Source organism: Oncorhynchus nerka, unplaced genomic scaffold, assembly GCF_034236695.1.
Source record: "Oncorhynchus nerka isolate Pitt River unplaced genomic scaffold, Oner_Uvic_2.0 unplaced_scaffold_4732, whole genome shotgun sequence".
Lineage (NCBI taxonomy): Eukaryota > Metazoa > Chordata > Actinopteri > Salmoniformes > Salmonidae > Oncorhynchus > Oncorhynchus nerka.
In genome coordinates this window covers 2,734-9,904 of record NW_027036572.1, presented here as the reverse complement: position 1 = coordinate 9,904, position 7,171 = coordinate 2,734, and the positions used below count along the sequence as shown (strand labels likewise).

Here is a 7,171-nt window from a genome sequence, read left to right as displayed (position 1 = left end):
GCAGAGACAACCGTCTGTGACCTGGTCCTCCGGTACAGCTTGTCGTGGCGCTAGCAGAGACAACCGTCTGTGACCTGGTCCTCCGGTACAGCTTGTCGTGCGTTAGCAGAGACAACCGTCTGTGACCTGGCTGACTGGGGTCTTTCACCATTTGACTTGAAGACTTTGACAGTCATTACGTGTCGTTGATTACTTTTATAAACAGAAGGTTCAGTTCGTTATAGTCTATAACTTAAAGATTATGATGATTTACAATACTAGGAAGTTATGTTGATCTCTACACTTAAAACAGAGCAACTTCTGACTAAAAAACACAAATGATTTGAGAGAAATGCCCATTTATTAATCTGTGAAGACAGTAGTGTCATGTTGCATCCTATTGTGACTAGATCTCTGTAGAAGCACCATTCATAACTCAATATAGCCCTCCCAGTTGGGGCACCTGACAGTTCCCTGGTACGATGATGACAAAACCCAAGAGAGAGAGAATTGAACCTTTTGTTCTAGTGGTTGCTGCCGGTGAAAGGTTGAAAGCACAGAGGCTAGTGGAAAGGTCTCCCAATTGTAAATCGGTGATAAAAGTGGAACTATCTGTCAATAATGGGCACATGAGTCTCTGTGTGGTCGAATAGTGCTTGGGACTGTGGGATCATTGTCATACCGTGACGTCCCAGCTGATTGGAGGATTAGTATGAGGCTGTTTTCGTTTTCTTCACAGCAAAACCAATGTAGAGCAGGTCCATTACCTCCGATTTAATGCCACTCAGTAGAGAGTTGGACTATATTTTGAAGCAGGTGGACCAAGCAGGACCAACAGAATCCTACATGACTGTCATGTGAGTGTTGTTGTTGTTGTTTCAATTCTTATTTTGATAATTTATCATTTATCTGACAAAATGTTTTTTACTTTGAAGATGGTGAAGAAGACTTTTGTCATCGATTGGAGTTTTATTGATTGATCTTGAGGGAGTTGGTTTGGTTAGAAAATACTTTTTTAATTCAAAATGTCTCCTGCCTTTCCAAAGACATGGCCCGACCGTGCCTCTTGAGTTAAACGGTAGTATTTAAACCTGTGAGTTATCCTGCTTGGTGCCATTCTTGTTTTATTCCTCTGGACATTGATGACCAGGTAGTAGTTGTGTTGTCTGTTTCTGTTCCATATTAAACAAGTATCTTTATAGTCTTGTCTGTTTTGGTAATATTCCCAGTATCCCCGTTGTGTACAGAGTCATAGCTTTAATGCCTCTGTGTTCCAGTATCACGGATGAGGAGCTGATGAGCCCTGAATTAGAGGATGAGGGGGAGCTGAAGCCAGCTCTGGTCCCCAGCATGTTCCCCTCATTCCCCTACACTGTATTTCAGCACTGCCAACCAGAGAGGTAAGACACCCCTTCACTGTGTCCTATGGCACTCTATTCTCTATGTAGTGCACTACTTTAGACCAGAGCCCTATGGCACCCTATTCCCTATGTAGTGCACTACTTTAGACCAGGGTCCTATGGCACTCTATTCCCTATATAGTGCACTACTTTAGACCAGAGCCCTATGGCACCCTATTCCCTATGGCACTCTATTCCCTATGTAGTGCACTACTTTAGACCAGAGCCCTATGGTACGCTTATTCCCTATGGCACCCTATTCCCCTATGTAGTGCAATTACTTTAGACCAGAGCCCTACGGGCACCCTATTCCCTATGGCACTCTATTCCCTATGTAATGCACTACTTTAGACCAGGCCCTATAGAACCCTATTCCTATATAGTGCACTACTTAGACCAGGGCCCTATGGAACCCTATTCCCTATATAGTGCACTACTTTTGACCACAGCCCTATGGCACCCTATTCCCTATGTAGTGCACTCACTTTGACCAGCGCTCATAGGATGCCATTTGGGAAGCAGATAATAAACTGCTTGACAATTTTTTGGGGGAAAATAAGCTTCTACAGTGCGCCTTCCTTCCACCTAAGTATGAGCTGATGTCATGTGACTTAGGGTTGGTTGGGATTTGGACACATTATGGCCTTGCTTATATCAACATGTTCACAGGACATTGTGTGGTAACATATTGCTTGAGTTTGAGAAGTGTCCCCCAGTAGAGAGGCTGCTGCCTCATCTCCCCAGTAGAGGCTGCTGCCTCCCACCATCCCCCAGTGGGGCTGCTGCCTCCTGTCCCCCAGTCAGAGGAGCTGCTGCGCCTCCTATCCCCCACAGTGAGGCTGCTGCCTCCTGCTCCCAAGTAGAGAGGCTGCCTCCTATCCCCAGTAGAGGCTGCTGCCTCATATCCCCCAAAGTAGGCTGCTGCCTCTGTGTCCCAGTAGAAGGCACACTGCCTCACCTCCCCCAGTAGAGAGGCTGCTGCCTCCTGCCTCCCCCCCAGTAGAGGCTGCTGCCAGCCCCCAGTGGAGGCTGCTGCCTCCTATCCCCCCAGTAGAGAGGCTGCTGCCTCCTATCCCCCAGTAGAGAGGCTGCTGCCTCCTATCCCCCAGTAGAGAGGCTGCTGCCTCATATCCCCCCAGTAGAGAGGCTGCTGCCTCATATCCCCCCAGTAGAGAGGCTGCTGCCTCATATCCCCCAGTAGAGAGGCTGCTGCCTCATATCCCCCAGCAGAGAGGCTGCTGCCTCCTATCCCCCCCAGTAGAGAGGCTGCTGCCTCCTATCCCCCAGTCAGAGAGGCTGCTGCCTCCTATCCCCCCAGTGAGAGAGGCTGCTGCCTCCTATCCCCCAGTAGAGAGGCTGCTGCCTCCTATCCCCCCCAGTAGAGAGGCTGCTGCCTCATATCCCCCCAGTAGAGAGGCTCCATGCCTCATATCCCCCCAGTAGAGAGGCTCCTGCCTCATATCCCCCCCAGTAGAGAGGCTGCTGCCTCCTATCCCCCAGTAGAGAGGCTGCTGCCTCATATCCCCCAGTAGAGAGCTGCTGCCTCCTATCCCCCCAGTAGAGAGGCTGCTCTCCATATCTCCCCAGTAGAGAGGCTGCTGCCTCCTATCCCCCAGTAGAGAGGCTGCTGCCTCCTATCCCCCAGTAGAGAGGCTGCTGCCTCATATCCCCCAGTAGGAGGCTGCTGCCTCCTATCCCCTCAGTAGAGAGGCTGCTGCCTCTATCCCCCAGTAGAGAGGCTGCTGCCTCATATCCCCCCAGCAGAGAGGCTGCTGCCTCCATATCCCTCCAGTAGAGGCTGCTGCCTCCTATCCCCCAGCAGAGAGGCTGCTGCCTCCTATCCCCCAGTCAGAGAGGCTGCTGCCTCCTATCCCCCAGTAGAGAGGCTGCTGCCTCATATCCCCCAGTAGAGGCTCCTGCCTCATATCCCCCCCAGTAGAGAGGCTGCTGTCCTCATATCCCCCAGTAGAGAGGCTGCTGCCTCATATCCCCCAGTAGAGAGGCTGCTGCCTCATATCCCCCCAGTAGAGAGGCTGCTGCCTCCTATCCCCCCAGTAGAGAGGCTGCTGCCTCCTATCCCCCTAGTAGAGAGGCTGCTGCCTCCTATCCCCCCAGTAGAGAGGCTGCTGCCTCATATCCCCCAGTAGAGAGGCTGCTGCCTCATATCCCCCTCAGTAGAGGGCTGCTGCCTCCTATCCCCCCAGTAGAGAGGCTGCTGCCTCATATCCCCCAGTAGAGAGGCTGCTGCCTCATATCCCCCAGTAGAGAGGCTGCTGCCTCATATCCCCTCAGTAGAGGCTGCTGCCTCCTATCCCCCAGTAGAGAGGCTGCTGCCTCATATCCCCCAGTAGAGAGGCTGCTGCCTCATATCCCCCAGTGAGAGGCTGCTGCCTCATATCCCCTCAGTAGAGGCTGCTGCCTCCTATCCCCCCAGTAGAGGCTGCTGCCTCCTATCCCCCCCAGCAGAGAGGCTGCTGCCTCCTATCCCCCAGTAGAGAGGCTGCTGCCCTATCCCCCAGCAGAGAGGCTGCTGCCTCATATCCCCCTCAGTAGAGAGGCTGCTGCCTCATCAGTATCCCCAGCCCAGTAGAGGCTGCTGCCTCATATCCTCCCAGAGGCCAGCCTCATCCCCCCAGTAGAGAGGCTGCTGCCTCTAGTCCTATCCCCCACTAGAGAGACTGCCGCCTCTAGTCCTATCCCCCGGTAGAGACTGCCGCCTCTAGTCCTATCCCCTCGGTAGAGACTGCCGCCTCTAGTCCTATCCCCCGGTAGAGACTGCCGCCTCTAGACCTATCCCCCGGTAGAGACTGCTGCCTCTAGACCTATCCCCTCAGTAGAGACTGCTGCCTCTAGACCTATCCCCCTCAGTAGAGACTGCTGCCTCTAGACCTATCCCCCCGTCAGAGACTGGTGCCTCTAGACCTATCCCCCCAGTAGAGAGACTGCTGCCTCTAGTCTTATCCCCTCAGTAGAGACTGCTGCCTCTAGACCTATCCCCCAGTAGAGACTGCTGCCTCTAGTCCTATCCCCCTCAGGTAGAGACTGCTGCCGCTAGACCTATTCCCCCAGTAGAGACTGCTGCCGCTAGACCTATTCCCCCCAGTAGAGACTGCTGCCTCTAGTCCTATCCCCCTCAGTAGAGACTGCTGCCTCTAGACCTACCCCCCAGTAGAGACTGCTACCTCTAGTCCTATCCCCCTCAGTAGAGACTGCTGCCTCTAGTCCTATCCCCCAGTAGAGACTGCTGCCTCTAGTCCTATCCCCCGGTAGAGACTGCTGCCTCTAATCCTATCCCCCAGTAGAGACTGCTACCTCTAGTCCTATCCCCCCAGTAGAGACTGCTGCCTCTAGTCCTATCCCCTCAGTAGAGACTGCTGCCTCAAATCCCCCCAAGTGGTGAGACTGCTGCCTCTAGTCCTATCCCCCTAGTAGAGACTGCTGCCTCTAGTCCTATCCCCCTCGGTAGAGACTGCTGCCTCTAGTCCTATCCCCCGGTAGAGACTGCTGCCTCTAGTCCTATCCCCGGTAGAGACTGCTGCCTCTAGTCCTATCCCCTCGGTAGAGACTGCTGCCTCTAGTCCTATCCCCTCGGTAGAGACTGCTGCCTCTAGTCCTATCCCCCCGGTAGAGACTGCTGCCTCAAATCCCCCAGTAGAGACTGCTGCCTCTAGTCCTATCCCCCAGTAGAGACTGCTGCCTCTAACATCCCCCAGTAGAGACTGCTACCTCTAGTCCTATCCCCCTCGGTAGAGACCGCTGCCTCAAATCCCCCCCAGTAGAGACTGCTGCCTCTAGTCCTATCCCCTCGGTAGAGACCGCTGCCTCAAATCCCCCAGTAGAGACTGCTGCCTCTAGACCTATCCCCCTCGGTAGAGACCGCTGCCTCAAATCCCCCCCAGTAGAGACTGCTGCCTCTAGTCCTATCCCCTGGTAGAGACTGCTACCTCTAGACCTATCCCCCCAGTAGAGACTGCTGCCTCTAGTCCTATCCCCCAGTAGAGACTGCTACCTCTAGACCTATCCCCCAGTAGAGACTGCTGCCTCTAGTCCTATCCCCTCGGTAGAGACCGCTGCCTCAAATCCCCCTGGTAGAGACTGCTGCCTCTAGTCCTATCCCCCCAGTAGAGACTGCTGCCTCTAGTCCTATCCCCTCGGTAGAGACTGCTGCCTCTAGTCCTATCCCCCAGTAGAGAACTGCTGCCTCTAGTCCTATCCCCCCCAGTAGAGACTGCTGCCTCTAGTCCTATACCCTCGGTAGAGACTGCTGCCTCAGTCCCATCCCCCAGTAGAGACTGCTGCCTCTAGTCCTATCCCCTCAGTAGAGACTGCTGCCTCTAGTCCTATCCCCTCGGGTAGAGACTGCTGCCTCTAGTCCTATCCCCTCGGTAGAGACCGCTGCTCAGATCCCCCCAGTAGAGACTGCTGCCTCTAGTCCTATCCCCCAGTAGAGACTGCTACCTCTAGTCCTATCCCTCCCGGTAGAGACTGCTGCCTCTAGACCTATCCCCTCAGTAGAGACTGCTACCTCTAGTCCTATCCCCCCCGGTAGAGACTGCTACCTCTAGTCCTATCCCCCTCAGTAGAGACTGCTACCTCTAGTCCTATCCCCCGGTAGAGACTGGGCGTTCTCTAGCCCCATCGATAGCTCTATTGTATAATCATTTGAATCCAAATGACACCCTTCTCTCTTCATAGTGCACTTCTGCTCTAGCAGGGCCTGTAGGGAATGTGCTTCCACCCGTAGTCCTATTCCTGTAGCTGTAATGTGTTGTTTCAGTGGAGCCCCTGCCACCAGAACAGAGGAAGCTGCTCAAATGGAAGATGAGCACTGTGACTCCCAACATAGTCAAACACACCATCGCCAGGTCACACTTTAAAGTCACCAAGAGTGAGTTCCTTAAGGGGTTTGAAATCCCTCCGTCTTTTGCCTATTTGACATTTTAAAGACGTCTTGTATGTTTGTTCATATCTGTTCATAAAAAATAAAAAAAAAACCTGTTTAATGAAGTTAATTGTTGTTGCAGGAAGTCATGATTGGCTTGGCTGCTGGGGTCACCATATGAAGTCTCCTGGGTTCAAGGCCATCAGGGAATACCAGAAGGTGAGCTAGATAGGACTGGGAACAGGGTTGGAAATGTAACACCTGCCACTCACTAAATATGTTGGCACACAAGAGCATTTCAGAACTTTGTTGTTGTTGTTGATTTGTGATTTTATTCTTTTTTTTTTTAAGGCCACATTGTAGAAGAAGTTGGTGGAATTGTCAAAGTACTACTACAAAAAATGACTTGTGTCCTCGTGTTTCTTTGCTCGTTACGTTGTTGTGTTCAAAATGTTAGCTGCAGCTGTCTGCTGCTAGGAAGTCATCACAGTCTGACATTCCGAGTTGCCACGGTAACGGCATTCCGAGTTGCCACTGGACCGGCCCGCCCCTTTCTCTAAAGGGGCATCTGAATATTTTGTCTCACTTAATGATTGTGTGAGATTTGAGCATGGATAACTCCTAATCTTTTATTCATGAACTTCTGGTCATTTTGTTATCGTTAAAACACTCATACTTTCAATTGTTCTAGATGTATTTGTGCGCCTCTACGTTTCTATTTAAGAGCACATCGTGTACTTCTTGTAAAGTGCGTGGTGTAAAATTCTGTGTTTTTGTTGCAGGGCACTTTTTGTTGATTTATTTATGTTCAGTTGTATAACTGTTTTTACTATTGTATCTAAAATGATTTATTTTAGCATACATTGATTAAATTATGTAGATTACAAAAATGAAATATACTCTATTTACT

General features: G+C 51.6%; 1 long non-coding RNA gene across 1 annotated transcript; it reads left to right on the top strand.

Annotated features, from left to right (window-relative positions):
* Window positions 1-1,343: 1,343 nt before the first annotated feature.
* On the top strand, window positions 1,344-6,772 carry LOC135566485 (uncharacterized). Its single transcript, XR_010462100.1, has 4 exons — window positions 1,344-1,379; window positions 6,157-6,267; window positions 6,404-6,480; window positions 6,613-6,772. It is a non-coding gene; the product is annotated as an uncharacterized LOC135566485 (long non-coding RNA).
* The last annotated feature ends 399 nt before the right edge of the window (window positions 6,773-7,171 follow it).